The sequence below is a fragment of the Primulina huaijiensis genome, chromosome 2 (assembly GCF_012295235.1).
Source record: "Primulina huaijiensis isolate GDHJ02 chromosome 2, ASM1229523v2, whole genome shotgun sequence".
In the NCBI taxonomy this organism is placed as follows: Eukaryota; Viridiplantae; Streptophyta; class Magnoliopsida; order Lamiales; family Gesneriaceae; genus Primulina; species Primulina huaijiensis.
This window is the reverse complement of record NC_133307.1, coordinates 5,913,782-5,934,615: the sequence shown is the minus strand read 5'-3', so window position 1 is coordinate 5,934,615 and position 20,834 is coordinate 5,913,782. Positions and strand designations below refer to the sequence as shown.

General features: G+C 39.9%; 1 long non-coding RNA gene across 1 annotated transcript in view; it reads left to right on the top strand.

Moving 5' to 3' along the window:
* LOC140965859 (uncharacterized) overlaps positions 1-19,476 on the top strand; it is a 25,759-nt gene extending 6,283 nt beyond the window's left edge. Inside the window, exons 2-3 of the long non-coding RNA XR_012173162.1 lie at positions 18,694-18,726; positions 19,209-19,476. This is a non-coding gene — a long non-coding RNA (uncharacterized lncRNA). The remainder of the gene's footprint in view (positions 1-18,693; positions 18,727-19,208) is intronic.
* The last annotated feature ends 1,358 nt before the right edge of the window (positions 19,477-20,834 follow it).

Here is a 20,834-nt window from a genome sequence, read left to right as displayed (position 1 = left end):
TTATTCTGGGATGAAATTGGTGAAAGACAATTGACTGGACCTGAAATGATACAGGAAATGAATGATAAGGTTCAGTTGATTCGACAGCGGATGAAAGCCGCTCAGGATCGTCAAACGAGTTATGCGAACAAACGAAGACGACCCTTGGAATTCCAGAAAGGTGATAAAGTGTTTTTGAAAATATCTCCCTTTAGAGGCACCGTTCGATTTGGCATGCGAGGGAAGTTATCTCCTCGATATATTGGTCCATACGAGATCCTTGATCGAGTTGGAGATCTTGCTTATCGGTTGGCATTGCCACCAGCTCTAGCTGCTATTCACGATGTGTTTCATGTTTCTATGCTGAGGAAGTATGAACCAGATCCATCACATGTACTTGCACCTGATGAGGTTGAACTTGATCCTTCTCTTTCCTATGTTGAACAACCTGTTCGTATTATGGATCGAAAGGAGAAGATATTGCGCAACAAATCGATTCCGTTGGTTCGAGTACAATGGACACGACATGGTGTGGAGGAGTCAACGTGGGAATTGGAAAGCAAGATGCGAGAATCATATCCGCACTTGTTCGATTCTATTCCACCTGTTCCATTATATTCAATGTACAATGATCCATTTACTGATTTTAGTTTTGATATGTACTATAACTGGTGACGTACTATATGTTTGCCAATGTTATGTATAAAGAGATGTTTGAGATTTCGAGGATGAAATCTTTTAAGAGGGGGAGAAATGTAAGGACCGTGTATCGTATTATCGTAAATCCTGTGTGATTATCGATAATCTATGAAATTGTCATGTGATTATGTAGTTGATGTATATCCTGAAAAGGGAAATTGAGAATATGAATATTGAATACGAATTGACGTGGTAAGAGATCGAGTGAAAAATCCGGACGCCAATATAATACCAAAATCAATATTTGGACAGAACATGTGGCGCCCGAGCGGTAGAAAATGACCGCCTGAGCACCAGTGTTGAATAAGGGGTGTTCTCGGACAGAACATGCCGCGCCCGAGCAGTAGTTTTTGACCGCCCGAGCGCGGTGCAAATGACACGCGGGGGCAGAACATCTCGCGCTCGGGCGCGAGAATTCTACCGCCCGAGCGCCGAAGCGGTGGATTGATAAGAACGAGGTTCTTCCTCTTTTTCTTTATTTCTTTCACGGCAGCTTCGAGAGACACGAGAGATTTCGATTTTCTTTCGTCCGAATCGACTTTGAAACGCTGTCTAAACGCGAAACAAACTATATATTTGTGATCGTCGCGTCGAGGGCTTCTGACTGAGGTAATTTTCTTCTAGTTCCAGCAGCTCTAAATATCAAAGCGCTGGAATAGCGTGTATTTGAAGTTGAATTTCTTATATGTAGTAGAATAACCGACAAGTAACTCATATTCGAAGTCGGAATTGAATTATATTATGATTTGAATTTGATATGAATTTTTGAAGTTTCAAATAATATTTGAAACTCATATTAATGATTTTTGATTAGGTTATTGATTGGAATGAGTATGTTATGGGTGTAGATAAGGTATTATACCGATATCTTCAGGCTACATCAACTGGAAAGAAGAATTGAGGTATGTTGCGACCGGGTAACATACGACATGTATCTGTATCATATGATATATGTTTGATTGATTTGATTGATTGGATTGAGAATACATGTCTATATGCCTTATTTGTTGAGTTTATGTGTCATACATGACATGCACGTTGAGCTATGATCCTTGGATACCCTGATATGATTTGATTTGATTCTGGAGTTTGTGAACACAATGCTATGTTCGGTATTAAATGACCCTTAAAGCATTGACATTTGTGGCCCCGATGATTGGATATGAGATTTGGGATTTGATGGCGCTTCGTCGACGCTATCATACGAGTATCCCTTATTGAGGCCGGTGTGCCAGCTCGAGCAGTGATTTGATAGCGATTCGATCGACTCTGACATGTGCTCAGTAGATGGGCATTTGACCTGATACCTCCACGACATACATGCATTGCATATCATATATCATTGTTTAGATATCTGTGGTATATATTGTGGTTGCTTCAGACTGAGCTTTGCTCACCCCAGATGGGGCTGTTGTTGTCTTTGTATGTTGACAATGACAGGTACTCCAGGATATCAGGAGACCGGAGAGGGTGCTTCTGGAGGGAGTCATAGTCTGATTTGAGGTTTAGTGGTTGTTTCCCAGTATATATGTATATGTATCTATATACCGGGGTATGTCCCGAGGATATGATTTGTTGTTGTATGAGTTGTTTTGATTATGTGTGGGCATGTTTTATGTTGTGAGATGAAATACTATTTTTAGTATTCAAATAGCATATTTTGGGCTCATTGTAAAGAAATTTTAAACTCATTTTCCGCTGTGATTAATTAACCCTAATCAAATTGTGTTGTAATAACGATTAGGAGCTAAGGGCCCCACAGTGTCCGACGAGACCCGCATGCTCTGATGAACTGGACATTGTAGGTCCACATCTTGATGATGAGTGTGGGAACCAAAACATGCCTAAGGCAGATCAGAGACTACACACTCAGGCGCCTCTAGACTGAGCATGAGATTCTTGACTTGATCCTTGATATCCGAGCATATTGCATTTTCGCATGCAGCATATCAGTTTGTATGCTCGTACATTCTCGTATTGGGCGATTGTCGCTCATGTCCTTGTTTTCATCTTGGGCACCCCATTCCACTTGGCAGGTCTTAGGTTGGCCGGTTCGAACGACAAGGGCAGTGGCTAGAGCAGTTGAGTTTTCGGTGGTGATCCAGTGGTGGTTTTATGTGGTTTATCGTTTTCTCGTTCAGAATTATCTTTTCGATATGTTTATATTAATGTTTAATACTATTGTTGTTGTTCTATTTTCGTTTGGGATGTAAGATGATTAAGTTATTTGGTTTTCTCTATTTAATTGTTGTTATTAAGTTAAATGTTGCATGTTTATTAGTCTGTTTAGTAGTGACTCGGGTAAGGGCGCTACATTTGGTGGTATCAGAGCATGTAAAGATTTTTGGGACATTAGTAATTCTAATTTGATGATTTAGAGGTTGATTTTGGTTTCCTTTCAGATGTCAGGAGATGGAAGCAGTCACCGAAGTATGGGACATGGGCGTTAGGGCGACGATGAGGCTGGCCGAGAACATCGTCGTAGAGATCGTGATGGAAGGCGTCACCAAGATCATGATGAAAGGAGATGTAGCAACCGTGTCAACATTATGGATTTCGTGAAGATTGGACCTCCACTATTGACCGGAGATGAGAATGCTGATGTTGTTGAGGCTTGGGTCGATATCATGGAGCAGTGTTTTCGAGTGTTGCACTATGACGAGGATGAGAAGATGGAGGTAGCCGATTTCATGATCCAAGGAAAAGCTCGGAAATGATGGAAACATGTATATGCCATTCTAGTTCAACAGCATGGGCGGATTCGTTTGGAACATTTCCGCCAGGCTTTCATCAATCATCACTTTCTGTAAGCTCTTCGTCAGGCGAAAGAGATGGAACTGTTGACCATTAAGCAAGGATATTCAAGCATTGAGAATTACCAAAAGCGTTTTACGGATCTGTTGCCATACGCTCCTCACATCAGTGAGAATTCTGCAGCAAAATATTCTCACTTTTTGAATGATTTGAACCAAGATATTTTTGATTGGGTTTCTGTTTGTGACGATCCTACTTCGTAAGAAAGATTAGTTAATCGTTGTCGTCAAGCAGAGATAAGTATTGCTAGGAAGAAGGCTATGCAAGCTAACAAAAGTTCTAGTTCGTTGGGACCGAGGGGTCAGTCTTTCAAGAAGTCTGCATCTTCTTCTTCTTCCGGTTCTGGAGGGGTGCACAGCTTTGGTAGGAAAAAGCTGCAATGTGGCCACTGCGGAGGCAATCACCAGACGGAGAATTGTTGAAGAGTTACATGTGCTTGTTTCAACTGTGGTGGTTTTGGTCACATGAAGAGGGATTGCCCTAATTTGGAGAATCAGAGTGTAGGCGGAGGTTCTATGGCAGGGTCTTACAGTGAAAAACAGTCTGAGGCCACTGTGCAACAGAAAGGTTTTTCTGCTCAAGGTTCTCGTCTTGGTGGAATATCACAAGGATGTCAGCAACGCCCACGAGTTCAGGGGCAAGTGTTTGCCTAAACCAAGAACAAGCTGGGGAGCAATATGAGAGAGTCATTGCATGTGATTTTCTTTTATGTGGTATTCCTGCATATGTATTAATTGACATTGGGGCATTGCATTCATTCATAGCATCGATGTTTGTTAAGAAGTATAAACTACCATACGTGTCATTAGATGTTTTGATGTCAGTGTCTACACCGATGGGACAAGAGGTTTTAGCTAAGCGACTTGTAGTAGACTGTTTGTTAGAGTTTGAGGGAAAACACTTGTCTGCCAATTTGATGATATTGGCTATGGAAGATTTCGATTGTATTATGGGAATAGACCTGTTAACTAAGTATAGAGCGACGGTAGATTGTTATCAACGTCTCGTTCAGATTCATCCATAAGAAGACGAGAATTGGTTCTTCTTCGGTGAAGGAACTCAACCTCCAATGCCAGTAGTGTATGCTGTAAAGGCACAAAGGGCTTTAGTGAAATGAGGAGAAGGATACCTCATTTATGTTGTTGACGTATCGAAGAATGTAATCGACGTGAAGAATATTCCAGTTGTCGATGAATTTCCTGATGTTTTTCCCGATGAAATTCCTGGATTTACTGTGGAGAGAGAAGTGGAAGCGGAGATAGAGTTGGTACCAGGAACCGCACTTATATCAAGAGCGCCTTATAGATTGGCACCAACGGAGATGAAAGAGTTGAAACAACAGTTACAAGATCTTCTTGATAAGGGGTACATTAGACCCAATGTGTCTCCTTGGGGAGCACCAGTGTTGTTTGTTAAAAAAAAAGATAGGTCTCTGCTGCTTTGCATAGATTATCGACAGTTGAACCGAGTAACAGTCAAAAATAAATATGTGTTAGCAAGGATTGATGACTTGTTTGATCAACTGAAGGAATTTCAGTGTACTCGAAGATCAACTTACGGTATGGGTATCATCAATTTCGATTTCATCAACGTGATATCTGTAAGACTGCATTTCGAACAAGGTATGGGCATTACGAGTTTCTAGTGATGCCGTTTGGTTTGACGAATGTTCCATCAGTATTTATGGATTTGATGAACCGAGTATTCCAGGAGTATCTTGACAAGTTTGTCATTGTCTTTATTGATGACATACTGGTATACTTTCGTAGCCTTAAAGAGCATGCACAACATTTAAGGATTGTGTTGCTAACTTTAAGGAATCACCAACTGTATGATAAGTTGAACAAGTGCGAGTTTTGGCTTGACAGAGTTGTCTTCTTGGGACATGTTATATACAAAGATGGGATATCATTGGATCCTAGCAAGATCGAAGCAGTGTTGAGTTGGGCACGACCGAAATCGGCTTAAGAAATAAGAAGTTTTCTAGGTTTGGCAGGTTATTACCGGAGATTCATCTCAGGATTTTCTCAGATTGCCAAACCATTGACACAACTGACGTGTAAGAATGTGCAGTTCGAATGGACACATGATTGTGAAAATAGTTTCAATGAACTACGTCAACGTTTGATAACTGTACCAGTTTTAGCTCTGCCATTTGGATCAGGAGGGTACATTGTGTACACTGATGCATCACTTCAAGGACTTGGGTATGTTTTAACTCAGAATGGTCATGTGATTGCATGTGCATCCAGACAGTTAAAGAAGCATGAAGAGAATTATCCAGTTCATGATCTGGAATTGGCAGCGATTATGTTTGCTTTGAAGATCTGGCGACATTATCTCTACGGAAAGAGATTTGAGATTTTTACTGATCACAAGAGTTTGAAGCATATCTTTACTCAAGCAGACTTGAATATGCGTCAAAGAAGATAGATGGATTTGTTAAAGGATTATGATTGCGAAATCAAGTATCATCCTGTCATGCCCCAGGGACGGGGTTGGTCGACACCGGCGTTGCTTTCAAATTTACATTCGAAAACAACAAGCCTCAGAAGTACAAAATTCAGAAACCAGTCTTTTTATTCATAATACTGAATATATCATTGTTTGATACAAACTCAAATAACTAATGTTTTACAGCGGAAATGTAAAAACCAGACATAACAATGTTTTAACAGATGCAGCGGAAAACATAATTTATAACTAAGAAACAACAGTCTTCTTCACCGGCCTCAGAACTGGTCCTGCTCTTCTTCTTCTGACGTTTCTTCCTTGTCTTTATCTGAGATGGGTTTGGTGGGTGAGTGATTTGATCGTCACTCAATAAACGGGGGCGGGAATAACTCTCAGTTTTAAAGACCATTTTCAACAGAAACAGTAATACAAATAATATGCAGAAACTCTTACTTTCAGAACATGAACCGGCGTTGCTTTCAGGAATAACAGGTTTTAGAACAGAAATCAGAACTTAAAATTTAGCAAGAAAGCACTGAGCACGTTTGTGAATTTTATGGCTACACTGATATCAGTCCCTTATATGTTCTCTTCTCTAAGGGGTGAGGCAAGTAATCAGTAATCAGAATTCAGTAATCAGGAATGCTTCAGAATATATATTCCTACCATTAGTTCACTAGATTTCAGTGCTTCAAAAATCAGAGATCAAAAATACATATACTTTGCTTCAAAACAGAAATTATCAAACTGGTTTCAAGATATTTATACATAAACCCACTTAGAGTAATTTTCTAGAAAGTTGCGGTTGAAATCTTGAATCTGCTTGTTCTCGCAACTGGATTTTACTGCTTGAAAAAAACACTCTCTTAGCTCGAATTTCAAGTGATAACTCAAGATTTGTGTAATACCAATTCAGAGATTTGAGGGTGTTATTTATAGGAAAAATTCTAACTGTTAGCCTCCCAATTAATGGCCATAATCTGCCATTATGTGTCATTAACAGCCTTTATTCCATGTTAAATTCTTCAGTTACAAGTCATAAGCAAAATCAGTAGTTGTCTGCTGGAATCTCGCGCTACTGAATTCTTCTGCTGCTGGATTCAATCTGCTGAAAAAATACCAGCTTCTGAAATAATAGTTTGTGAGAACCCGGGATTTTACGATCCGAAGCAAATCAATAACTTCAAAGCTCGGAGATTTACTCAACATGAAGCCAAGCTGCAAGTAACAGCATCCATCGAAGTATTGTCTCGGGAGGAGTAAAGCCCCAGCTCAAGGACTCGATCTGTCAGCTCAAAGCAGCTCAACCAAGCTTGTCCTAACAAGACCAAAAAGGGAGCTCTAAATTGAGCCAAGAGTTTGGACAAATTAAATGTGCAGGAAATAACATTTGCGTTAACCCATGAAGGAGCTCCGGGAGGAGCTAAGGGCTAGGACATCTTTAATATGCAAAGAATGACTCTTGATGCTTGGATATCCTTTGACCACCATAATGAACATAATAACTTCATTCTTGAAAGCCAAGAAATCGGCCAAGGCTAGGTGGAAGGACTTTTTTTTTCCTATAAATACCAACAGAAGTGAATGAAAAATCATCCCACAAAGCAACACAAAAATTTCGGTCTTCCTCTCCCTAAAAAGCACTCGACCGATACTCAAGGAAGAAGAAGGAGGAATTCGTACGGTTCGGGTGCTAAAATTCTACGTCGAAGCGCTGCTGAAGTGAAGACAGTGATTGAAAAGAATACGTCAAGGTGCTGCAGAATTTTCGAGAAACAAGGTGTCAAAAGTTCACAAATTTCGAACCTATTCCCAAAATACATGTAAGGGGGCTTTTGTTACATATTTTGTTTTATTTTTAAACGTTGATATAAATAATGTGACATGCATATATGTGTGTCCTTATTTTCAAAAATGGCTATCTGTTTTGTTTAAAATTACGTTCGATTATGTGTTTCTTCCATATTTCAAATTCCTTTGATTCCGCTGTGTGTCTAAAAATCTGAAATTTTGAACTCTGAGAAAATCTGATAAGTCCGTCTGTTGTTTCTGAATTCTGCGTACGCTGTTACAATTCGAATTTGAAATGGGACGAGAATTGTGATTCTGTTTGGCCCCCAATGGTGGGTATAAAACCTTTTCTGTCTGGCCCCCACCGGTGGGTATAAAACCGAGTTCTGGCCTCACCCCTTAGAGGACTAACATATTGGGGACAATTTGACCATGGATATGAGATGAGTAACAGTGTTTTGTCTGTTCTGAAATGATCTGAATTGTTTCTGTTTTGTTTTATAAGTTCTGTCTTTCATTCGATTCGTTTCCGTCTTGTCAAATTAAGAATATTAAGTTTTGAAAGTATGTTAAAGAATAATTTTAAAGAATTAAGTTCTATATGTATCTTTGGAATCGATCGACCCCCCACTTGCTGAGTGTTTTCCCAAAACACTCATCCCTTACAAATTTCAGATAAAAATGAAGAACAAGTGAACGAGGAGGAGCAAGAAGCGTTTTGGGGATGGTGATTAGAATTCGAGAAATCAAGAAATTGTACTCTTTTCTAGTTTCTGCAAACTCTGGTGTAAAAGTTTATTCTTTTGTCATTGTAAGACAATATTCTATTTATGAAAAAGACTGGTTTGATTTGATACGATGCTTTATTGTTTTCAATGCAATTGTTAAACAATGCCGGATGTCAGCGATGTTTCGGACTCGGGGCGTGACATTTAAGTGGTATCAGTGCTGCCAGGTTCATAATCCCGCTGAGATTTTGACAGACAAAATTTGGCGAAGTCAAATTTTGGCAAAAGCCTAGTGTATCCCAATCTGAATCCAACTTTCATTTGTTCCCTAAACTTTCGATCAACTTCAAAAATCTATCCTTTCGATCGTTTCGCAACTCTTACTATCGAAAATTTTCCACGACAATTTTATTTATATTATTTATGTCTTTCTATCCTTTATACGATTCTGATGCTTTACCTTGATCTTTATCCTAGGAAACGGCTGCTCCACGTACGCGCGCACAGGCTGCCCTTCGTATGCGTCAGCTTACCATCGATAATCAAGCTAGGGAGATAGCGACCTTGAAAGCGCAACTGACCAAGGAAAGATTGGAGAAGCAGGAGCTTGGTAAGATTAGACACATACTTGAGACTGACGTGCAGTGATTGACTCATCACTTGGACTTGGCTGAGAGCCAACTTCTACAGATACCAACTGATTCGGCTCGCATTGCGCGCTTAGCTTCACTAAACAAGGATCTGCTGGAAAGAGTTGAGACAGAGAGAGAGCGCGCTACTCAGGCTCGTTAGCGTCAGGAAGATTTCAGCGCTAAGCAAGAGCGGTACATCTCAAAGCTCCACGGCACTATGGACAGACTCCAAGATCAGAACAACTATTTTCACCTGGTAATAGAGAACATGGAGGAAGAGGAAGAAGCACCGATGGAGGTGGCCGATGACGACAGTGACAGCGACAGCGACGGAGGAGAGATGATAGACTAGATTAATATCAAGATTATAATAAAAATATTTGGATTGTAATGAAATTATGATTAAGGAAATATTATGTACTGAATTATTTTTAAATGAAACTTTCTATTATCTTATTGAATATTTAAAAAAAAATTGGATGAGTATACTATCAATAAAATTGTGTTTTTATCTTTATAGGAAAACCAACATGGATCTTCAAAGCATTATAAATGAACTTCAAAAACAACTTCAGGAAAAGGAGACAGAAATTAAAACACTGAAAGAAAAAAATGAAAAACTTGAGAGAGACAACTACCAGCTGGATGGGAATAACGTATGCATGATGGAGGATCTTCGTGAAGCCAGAGAGGAAGAAAAGAAACTACGCGAGGACGTTAGACGTTATGCTGCCTATCATCTAGAGTCGGAGCGTCGACACGAGATCACCAAGCAAGAGTTAAACAAATCTCAGGATAGGATTCTTACACTCCAAATCCGGGATGACAGCCTTCTCAAAACACAAAGCCGTCTTGAAGAATGGATCGAAGAACAAGAAATTGATGAAAAAGTAAGCCAATCAACAATACAGGAGCTTCAGGAGCAAGTAAACAACCTTGACCACCACAACACACAGTTGCAAAATCATATTGATCAGCTACAGAATAACATGATCAATATGGAGGAACTCTTCGAAGAACTTGAAGCTAACCAATAAGAAAATCCTATTGTAGAAGAGGAGATTAATGAGGCTGTAAGAGACGGTGAAGTCATAGACGAGTAGGGAGAGAACTCTAGATTAAATATCAATTGTAACCAGAACTATCTGATTAATCATTTATTAGAAACTTTTGGGTTGTATGAAAATTTTACAAATTAATGAAATTATTTCTTTAATTAAATATTGTGACAAACAAATTAATAAATTACATGTTTATAGGATATGGCAAGCAGACCACCCCGAAACAACCGTAACCCTCGTGGTGCCAACCAAAATGAAAATCCACCACCATCAAGAGTGAATCTCAGTCAAGAAGACATGATGGCGATAGCTACTATCGTAGCCGCGACATTGCAAGGATTCGTGAAACCATTGGCTAACGCGATCCAACCACCCCAAGCACCACAACCTCATGGAATTAAATATCATTATGAATCTCTGAGAAAAAATCGAGTTCCAACCTTCGATGGGAACCCAGACCCGGAAGTCAGCCACAACTGGCTGAAGAATATCAAAACACAACTGCATTTACTGGAAATACCTGAAGAACTGAGAGTGGAAGTCGTAACACCGTTTTTGGAAGACCGAGCTAGGAAATGGTAGGAAGCTGTGTCACCATCTCTAGCAGAAATGGAAGAAATCACATGGCAGGTTTTCAGAGGAGAATTTTTGAAACAAGACTATCCAGCCGAGTTTCGTCTGCAGAAGCTGAATGAGTTTGAAAATTTCAGGCAGACACCGGATATGACAGTAATGGAATATACCTCGAAATTTAATGACTTGGGAACCTACGTCCCAACAATCATGTCTGATAAAACCTTGAAGATGCATCGTTTTACGAAAGGACTGAACAGCCGGATTCAATCGGCTTTGGCAGAGTTCAAACCAAACAACTTTGCTGATTTGATGGGCGCGGCAATGAGCGCGGAAACAGATATTAAGCGCCGTGAAGATGAAAACAGAAATAAGAGATCGTTAGTCAACCAAACTACCCAAAATGGTCCCAAATTTAAGAAGCCATTCCAGCGGACCTCCAAGAGGAAATTTTAACAGTACTGGCAACACCGAAAGAAAGTGGTGCGATACATGTCGACAGAAGCATGTTGGAGAATGTTATCGGAATACAGGAGCTTGTTTTAAATGCTGAAAAGTGGGTCATAGAAATAAAGATTGTCCAGACAACAAGGACAAAGGAATGGGGCCCATCAAGCAAAATGAAAACAAAACCAATGCACGGGTATATGCAATCACCCAAGAGGAAGCTGATAACACCAATGAAGTGGTAGCAGGTACTATCTTACTCAATGAAATGCCTGCATATGCCTTGTTTGATTGTGGTGCTACGCACTCGTTTGTGTCTAGGAGATTTGCTAAAAAGCTTAAACTTGAACATGATACTCTTAGTGAACCATTAAGAGCGGCAACACCGGCGGGTAAAATAATTGAGACGCACGAAGTGTATCGAAACTGTAAAATTTGTATCAGCGAACAAACTTTTGAAGTAGAATTGAGTCAACTCAATATGGTTGAGTTTGACATCATCCTTGGAATGGACTGGTTAGCTAAAAACCATGCCATAGTAGACTGTCAAAAGTAAAAAGTTAGACTTCAAACTCCAACTAAAGAGGAAGTCGTATATCACGGAAAATCCAAAGAAACAAAATCTCTGCTATCTGCCTCACAAGCCTGGAAGGCCATTAGAGGAGGAGAGGAAATTTATCTGACAATTATCAATGAGATTAAAGAAGAAGAAACCCCAAAGTTGGAAGATATTCCAATTGTTCAAGAATTTCCAGACGTTTTTCCCGAAGAACTACCGGGTGAGATACCCGATAGGGAAGTAGAATTTGAAATCAACTTGGTCCCTGGTGCTGCACCCATATCCAAGGCACCATACCGAATGGCTCCAGCATAATTGAAGGAGTTAAAAGAACAGCTTCAGGAATTACTAGACAAGAAACAGATTCGCCCTAGTGCATCCCGTGGGGAGCCCCAGTGCTGTTCGTAAAGAAAAAGGACGGGAGTATGAGGCTATGTATTGACTACCGGGAGCTAAACAAGATAACCATAAAGAATAAGTACCCACTCCCGAGAATAGACGATCTTTTTGATCAGCTAAAGGGAGCCAAAGTTTTCTCAAAACTCGATCTAAGATCTGGTTATCATCAACTGAAGGTCAAAACTGAGGATATCCCTAAAACTGCTTTTAGGACAAGATATTGACATTACGAATTTACAGTAATGCCTTTTGGTTTAACAAATGCTCCTGCAGCATTCATGGACCTGATGAATCGAGTGTTCAAACCGTACCTCGACAGGTTTGTGGTTGTTTTTATAAATGATATCTTGGTATACTCACCAAGTGGGGAAGAACACCGAGAACAATTGCGTCTCACGTTGCAAACACTGAGAGAAAAGGAACTATATGCCAAATTCAAGAAGTGTGAATTTTGGTTAAAAAGTGTGGCGTTCCTAGGACATATAATTTCTGAATTTGGGGTGTCAGTAGACCCAAAAAAAGTAGAGGCAATCAAGGATTGGCCACAACCGAAGACAGTAACTGAAGTAAGGAGTTTTCTTGGTTTAGCTGGCTATTATAGGAAGTTCGTGGAAGGATTTTCATCAATTGTCATTCCTCTTACTAAACTTACTCAGAAGAACTCAAAGTTCATTTGGAATGAAGCATGTGAGAAAAGTTTTGAAACCCTGAAAACAAAACTCACAACTATACCAGTATTAATCCTCCCTAAAGATGGCAAGGACTTCACAGTATATAATGACGCTTCAAAAGGAGGATTAGTCTGTGTACTTATGCAAGAGGGTCAAGTAATTGCTTATGTCTCACAGCAACTAAAACCATATGAGCAGAATTACCCCACTCATGACTTGGAGTTAGCCGCAGTGGTATTTCCGCTTAAAATCTAGAGGCACTACCTTTATCGAGTAAAATGTGAAGTTTTTACTGACCACTAGAGCCTCAAGTACATTTTCACCCAAAAGAATTAAATATGAGGCAAAGAAGGTGGATGGAACTTCTAAAAGATTATGATTTGGTAATCAATTATCATCCGGGTAAGGCGAATAAGGTGGCAGATGCTTTAAGCCGAAGAAACTTTGGAAAAGTAAGCTTTTCTTCACTATCAACACAATCAAGACTCCGGGAAACCATCAAATTGAAGCAGAGCCAAGAAACCTCCATCTTTAAAATTAAGGAACAGATCCAAGAAGGAAAACTTCCAGAATTTCAAATTGATGAGAATGGTATCCTTTGGATGGAAGGACAGTTGTATGTGCCCGATGTCGATGGAATTCGAGAAGAAGTAATGACCGAGGCACATAAATCGAGATTTTCAGTACATCCAGGAAGCACCAAAATGTACAGAGACCTGAAGAACAACTACTGGTGGAATGGAATGAAGAAAGACGTAGCCGTCTTTGTTTCCAAATGCCTAACCTGTCAACAAGTCAAGGCAGAACATCAAAGACCTGGAGGACTTTTACAGCCATTGGAAATACCAACATGGAAGTGGGATAACATCTCCATGGACTTTGTAGTCGGACTACCAAAATCAAGACAAGGTCATGATGGAATCTGGGTAATCGTTGACAGATTGACGAAGTCTGCACATTTTTTACCGGTACGGATGACTTACAACCTGGATAAACTCGCTACCTTGTATATGGACAATATAGTGAGACTACATGGAGTCCCGACAAGTATACTGTCTGACAGAGATCCAAGATTTGTATCAAGATTCTGGAAAAGTTTTCAAAAGGCGATGGGAACCAAAGTCACTCTCAGCACAGCCTATCATCCTCATACTGATGGCCAAACCGAGAGGACAATTCAAACCCTCGAGGACATGTTGAGAGCGTGTGCTCTGGATTTTCATGGAAATTGGAGTGAAAAGTTACCCCTGATAGAATTCTTCTATAACAACATCTATCACAGTAGCATCGAGATGGCTCCGTATGAAGCTTTGTATGGTAGAAGGTGTAGGTCGCCTCAATATTGGGATGAAATCGGAGAAAAAGCTGTTACCGGACCAGAACTTGTACAAATAACCGTTGACAAAGTAGCTGTAATCAAAGAAAGACTCAAGGCAGCCCAAAATAGACAAAAGAGCTGAGCAGATTTGAAGAGGAGGCCGTTAGAATTGGAAATTGGTGAAAAAGCTTATGTCAAGGTCTCTCCTATGAAAGGAGTAGTTCGGTTCAGTAGATCCGGAAATTTGAATCCGAGATATGTGGGACCGTTTGAAATACTAGAGAAGGTAGGAACCTTAGCCTACCAATTAGCGTTACCACCAGACATGGCCAGAATACATAACGTTTTCCATATCTCACAGCTGAGGAAGTATGTCCCAGATCCGAGTCATGTACTCAAAGTTGCACCAATGATGATTGAAGGAAACCTCAACGAAGAACTCAAATACGAAGAAGTCCCTACCCGAATAGTGGACTCAAAAGACCAAGTTTTGAGAAATCGGACAATACCTTTTGTCAAGGTACAGTGGTCAAATCATATTGAAAGAGAAGCAACTTGGGAACTCGAGGAGAAGATGCGATCACAATACCCTCATCTATTCGAAAGATCAAGCTAATGCAAGTTTCGAGGACGAAACTTTCAATAAAGAGGGAGGGATGTGAGAACCCGGGATTTTACAATCCGAAGCAAATCAATAACTTCAAAGCTCGGAGATTTACTCAACATGAAGTCAAGCTGCAAGTAACCGCATCCATCGAAGTATTGTCTCGGGAGGAGTAAAACCCAAGCTCAAGGACTCGATCTGTAAGCTCAAAGCAGCTCAACCAAGCTTGTCCTAACAAGACCAAAAATGGAGCTCTAAATTGAGCCAAGAGTTTGGACAAATTAAATGTGCAGGAAATAACCTTTGCGTTAACCCATGAAGGAGCTGCGGGAGGAGCTAAGGGTTAGGACATCTTTAATATGCAAAGAATGACTCTTGATTCTTGGATATCCTTTGACCACCATAATGAACATAATAACTTCATTCTTGGAAGCCAAGAAATCAGCCAAGGCTAGGTGGAAGGACTTTTTTTTTCCTATAAATACCAAGTGAATGAAAAATCATCCCACAAAGCAACACAAAAAATTCGGTCCTCCTCTCCCTAAAAAAGCTCTCGACCGATACTCAAGGAAGAAGAAGGAGGAATTCGTACGGTTCGAGTGCTAGAATTCTACGTCGAAGCGCTGCTGAAAGTGAAGACAGTGATTGAAAAGAATAAGTCAAGGTGCTGCAGAATTTTCGAGAAACAAGGTGTCAAAAGTTCACAAATTTTGAACCTATTCCCAAAATACAGGTAAGGGGGCTTTTGTTACATATTTTGTTGTATTTTTAAACGTTGATATAAATAATGTGACATGCATATATGTGTGTCCTTATTTTTGAAAATGGCTATCTGTTTTGTTTAAAATTACGTTCGATTATGTGTTTCTTCCATATTTCAAATTCCTTTGATTCCGCTGTGTCTGTCTAAAAATCTGAAATTTTGAACTCTGAGAAAATCTGATAAGTCCGTCTGTTGTTTCTGAATTCTGCGTACGCTGTTACAATTCGAATTTGAAATGAGACGAGAATTGTGATTCTGTCTGGCCCCCAATGGTGGGTATAAAACCTTTTCTGTCTGGCCCCCACCGGTGGGTATAAAACCAAGTTCTGGCCTCACCCCTTAGAGGACTAACATATTGGGGACAATTTGACCATGGAAATGAGATGAGTAACAGTGTTTTGTCTGTTCTGAAATGATCTGAATTGTTTCTGTTTTGTTTGATAAGTTCTGTCTTTCATTCGATTCGTTTCCGTCTTGTCAAATTAAGAATATTAAGTTTTGAAAGTATGTTAAAGAAAAATTTTAAAGAATTAAGTTCTATATGTATCTTTGGAATCGATCGACCCCCCACTTACTGAGTGTTTTCCCAAAACACTCACCCCTTACAAATTTCAGATAAAAATGAAGAACAAGTGAACGAGGAGGAGCAAAAAACGTTTTGGAGATGGTGATCAAAATTCGAGAAATCAAGAAATTGTACTCTTTTCTAGTTTCTGCAAACTGTGGTGTAAAAGTTTATTCTTTTGTCATTGTAAGACAATATTCTATTTATGAAAAAGACTGGTTTGATTTGATACGAGGCTTTATTGTTTTCAATGTAATTGTTAAACAATGTCGGATGTCACCGATGCTTCGGACTCGGGGCGTGACATAGTTGCTGCTGAAATTGTTAGCTTCTGCTGAAATTTTTGTATTGCTGCTGAATATTGCTAATTGCTGCAAAATGCTAACTACTGCTGGAAATTCGGGTTCTCACACATCCAGGATCAGCGAATCTTGCAGCAGATGGTCTTAGTCGCAAGGTGAGATTATATGCACTTCAAACAAGTTTCATATCAAGTGTAATCCAAAATTGTTGTTCTCTGGGATTTCACTTCCGTCATAAGAAAGGAATGGAACACATTCGAGTAACGAGCATTTTATCTGAACCGACGTTGTATGCCAAAATCAAAAAAGCTCAGTTTTCTGACCCTAAAGTGAAAAAGTTAACAAGGTTAGCTAACGAAGACAACACATCTGGCTTTGCATTCCAAACAGATGGAACCTTGTGTCTATCAGAAGGAATAGTAGTTCCAGAAGATTCTGAATTAAGAGACGAGATTTTATCTCAAGACCATAGGAGTAAGTTGAGAATCGACCCTGGAAGCATGAAAAAGTATAAGGATTTGAAGACCAGGTTTTGGTGGAAATGTATGAAGAAAAGTGTTTACCAGTTTGTAGCCAAGTGTTTGGTTTGTCAGCAAGTGAAAGCTGAACATCGACAACCATGAGGATTATTTCAGAATCTTCTTATCCCTGAGTGGAAGTGGGAGCATGTAACGATAGATTTTGTCACCCACTTGGCGTTGTCATCTAAAAATTGTGATGTCATTTGGGTTGTTGTGGACCGACTGACTAAGTCAGCACATTTCATTCCGTATAGTCGGGAATATAGTTTCGATTGCATGGCAAGACTATACATCCAAGAGTTTCTTAAATATCATGGTGTGCCAACAAGTATAGTCAGTGACAGAGACCCATGCTTTACCTCAAGGTTCTGGGGAAGTTTTCAAAAAACGTTAGGAACGACATTGAGTCTGAGTACTGTCTATCATCCAGAGACAGATGGTCAGTCTGAGATAATTATTCAGACACTCGAGGACATGTTACGTGCTTGTGCTATAGATTTTGGACCAACATGGCATGATCATCTGCCGCTTATGGAGTTTGCATATAACAATTGCTACCACAGCAGCATTGGTATGGCTCCATTTGAAGCATTGTATGGTAGACGTTGTCGTACTCCATTGTTTTGGGATAAAGTAGAAAAACGACAAGTGCAAGGACCTGAATTAGTGCAACAAGCGATTGACCAAGTGGAATTGATCAAGAAGAGAATTAAAACTGCACAAGATCGTCAATAGAGTTATGCGAATACCAAGCGTAGACCTCTACAGTTTCAGTCAGGGGAAAAAATTTTCCTTAAAGTTTCACCATTCTGCAAGGTGATGAGATTTGGACTCAAGGGAAAATTAGCCCCAAGATTCATCGGACCTTTTGAGATCTTGGAATGTGTTGGAAATTTGGCTTATCGAATGGCTTTGCCGCCGTATCTGTCCAGCATTCATAATGTCTTTCATGTATCGTTGCTAAGACGGTATGTAGCAGATGAATCGCACGTTCTTGGTCTTATAGATGTTCAACTTGAAGAAGATACGACTTATGTCGAGCAGCCGCTTTTAATCCTAGGTAAAAAAGAGAAAAGCTCATAAACAAGACCATTCCACTTGTTCTAGTGCAATGGCAACGCTGAGATACTGCAGAGGCAACTTGGGTGTTGGAGAGTCGTATGCGCTCAGAGTATCCACATTTGTTTTGAGTTGTATCTTCGTAATCATGAGTTGTATTTTATTCAATTGTATTGTACATCAGTTATGATTTCGAGGACGAAATCTTTGTAAGGAGGGGAGGATGTAATAACACGAATCCTTATTTTAAATGAAGTATTAATTGAGAGATAATTAAAGAGTTGTTAATTAAGTATTAATAAGGATTGATAATTTGGGATCATGCTGTTGGGATCCAACCGAATTTAAAATGGACAACCCGAACTACTTCAGATTACATTATCCCCAGAAATCCAACTAGACGAATGAGATTCTGACACGTGACAGATAAGATTGATTCGGATTTTCTGAACTAGTCCGGATGCAGCCTATAAATGGAAGCTGATTTCTTTGTTTCCTACACCGCATCCTTCAAAGAGAGTGTTATAGAATTATATCTTAGGTTTTGTAGCCAGTTTCTAGGGTACTTTGGTGTCGGGATGTTTCGGAGCTAGTGTCGACTCGAGAAAGGGTCGGTGTACTGAGATCGAGACACCATTAGCGGGCTGACGACGGACGCAGATATAATCTTAAATCTTTTAGGAAGAACTTTGTAGCATGTTTAGTAATTCAGGATCTGGTTTGATAGTGATTTCATTATGTTGGTATTGTCTAGGTTCAGAGCTTTATGTCAGATTGTTTTAGTGAGGTACATGATGTACTCACTGAAATATCCAAACGTAGTATAAACACTTATATGATGCATATTTATCTGTTGTATGATACAAGTTTTATTGTTTTGACATATTATGTATGACATATCATGTTGAGCCTGATATCTTTTGAGATATACCTCGTTTGTTGGGGCCGCTCAGCCCTATTCTGTAGTGTGGACGATGGGGCATCGAGAGCTACAGTGTTCGACAGGACTCGTGGGCTCTGATGATCTGGACATTGTAGGTCCACGTCTTGATGATGAGTGTGGGAGCCAAAACATGACTAAGGCAGATCAGAGACTACACACTCAGGCGCTTCTAGACTGAGTATGAGATTCTTGACTTGATCCTTGATATCCGAGCATATTGAATTTTTGCATGCATCATATCAGTTTGTATGCTCGTACATTCTCGTATTGGGCGATTGTCGCTCACGTCTTTGTTCTCATCTTGGGCACCCCATTCCAAGAGGCAGGTCTTAGGTTGGACGGTTCGGACGACCAGGGCAGTGGTTAGAGCAGTTGAGTTTTCGGTGGTGATCCAGTGGAAGTTTTTTGTGATTTATCGTTTTCTCGTTCAAAATTATGTTTTCGATATAGTTGTATTAATGTTTAAGACTGCTGTTGTTCTGTTTTCTTTTGGGTTGTAAGATGAATAAGTTATTTGGTTTCCGCTGTTTAATTGTTTTTATTAAGTTTAATGTTGCATGTTTATTAGTCTGTTTAGTTGTGGCTCGTGAAAGGGCGCTAAAGTTTTACTTGTCAAGATGTCATACGGGTGTGGTGCAAAATCCAATTCTTAATGTGATTTTATATATTTCATGTTTTGCCCGGCTAGGTACCTTGCTTAGATTATATATTTCAAAACTTGGAAAATTTTCATTTTGTATCTTCGTCGGACAGACACCCTGAACGAATTAAATATTTACGTTCTAGTCGATAAACACCTTACTCGAAATATAAGTTTCAGACCTAGCAAAATTTTGATTCTTACATCCTACCCAAATTGATACTTGGTCAGGATTAAAGTTTCAACACTTGCTGAAATTTTAAGCACATTGTTTTCTTGGGTAAAAAGTGGCTCGACTGTAAAGGAAAATGCATTTCATTAGAATAAAAGTTCCGAGCTATTATAGAAAAATTTACACACAATGAAACAAGATCAAGGATCCTACTCGACGTTCCCAGCACCTCCTCGGGCATATACTCGAGGGATTTCTCTACGTTTAGGAAGTGGGTCGGATGCTCGGCCTTACTATAATCGTTGAATAGGAATTGTGCCAATCAGCTCTTGGTCCAAAGAGCATCGGCCTCCTATCGTTAGCTCAGCAGTTGAGTCTCCAAGTCAAGAGCCTCCTCGGTCAGTTGGGCTCTCTCCTGCTCAAACAGTGAGGTCTGCTCTTGAGCCTCCTCCAGTTCGGCCATAAGAGAAACCTTGTCCTCTATCGCCAGAGTTTTTGTCGGCTGGAGCTGGAGCTGTCGCATTAGCTCCGCGTACTGAGCCCACATGTCATCCATGTCTTTCTGATGGGACCGGGCAGCTACCCTTGCACAAAGAGATTGCTCCCCAACAAAGAACATGCCCCGTGTGGAAAAGAAAATGAAAAAAGTTAGCAAACTAATGCACAAAAATGACATGATTAAGAAGATAAACATCAAAGCATGCTTACCCAGAGAAACCCGACGGACATCTAATCGGCCACCTTTTTATCTGAAAGCTTATGCACAAGCCGCAGTTCCGCATCAGATATCAAGTTTTGCACTAGGCTCAATGCCATGGAGCCCGAGGGTTTTGGAGAAGTGATAGCTCGGGGCCATAAATGGTTCTCTCGACCCAAACTAGAGAGCTCGAGGAAGAAGCCGAGTCCCAACCCAGGTCTCCATTCCAGAACCAAGCATATTGATGTCATACATCACTTCATCAAAGATCATGCTCAAAATAAGGACATCAGCCTGGAATACATATCAATTAAATAACAAGCAGCGGACATCTTCACCATGCCTCTACCCGAGACAAAATTTTTTAATTTTATAAATATTTTAGGGCTTATTGATTTATCTTAATGCTTAAATTAGGAGGAACATTGAATTTTAGTTGGTTA